Here is an 866-nt window from a genome sequence, read left to right as displayed (position 1 = left end):
CCCACTGTCACCACAGATACGCACGGCAAGACATACATCAAGTGTTCTCAAATCTTTAAAGACTCAACCCGATAAGATTACTTCAAAGGGGAAACTCAATTCATTACAAGAGAGAAGAGGGGGAGGAGAAACATAAGATCGAACTATAATAGCAAAGCTCGCGATACATCAAGATCGTATCATCTCAAGAACACGAGAGAGAGAGAGAGAGAGAGAGAGAGAGAGATCAAACACATAGCTACTGGTACATACCCTCAGCCCCGAGGGAGAACTACTCCCTCCTCGTCATGGAGAACACCGGGATGATGAAGATGGCCACCGAAGTGGGATTGCCCCCTCCGGCAGGGTGCCGGAACGGGTCTAGATTGGCTTTTGGTGGCTACGGAGGCTTCTGGCGGCGGAACTCCCGATCTATTATGCTCCCGGATGTTTTTAGGGTATATGGAGATATATAGGCGGAAGAAGTACGTCAGGGGGGCCACGAGGGGCTCACGAGGGTGGAGGGTGCGCCCCCCTGCCTCGTGACCTCCTCGTAGAGCCCCCGACGTGCACTCCAAGTCTTCTGGGCTTCCTTCCTTCCAAAAATGAGTTCCGTGAAGTTTCAGGCCAATTGGACTCCGTTTGATTTTCCTTTTCTTCGAAACCCTAAAATAGGGTAAAAACAGAAACTGGCACTGGGCTCTGGGTTAATAGGTTAGTCCCAAAAATGATATAAAAGTGTATAATAAAGCCCATAAACATTCAAAACAGTAGATAATATATCATGGAGCAATCAAAAATTATAGATACGTTGGAGACGTATCAAGCGCGTCCAGCGACTCCTTGACGCGGCTGCGGAGCAGAACGAGGCCGACTGCCGAACCGAT

This window comes from Triticum dicoccoides, chromosome 3A, assembly GCF_002162155.2.
Source record: "Triticum dicoccoides isolate Atlit2015 ecotype Zavitan chromosome 3A, WEW_v2.0, whole genome shotgun sequence".
Classification (NCBI taxonomy): Eukaryota; Viridiplantae; Streptophyta; class Magnoliopsida; order Poales; family Poaceae; genus Triticum; species Triticum dicoccoides.
This window is presented reverse-complemented; position numbering follows the sequence as displayed.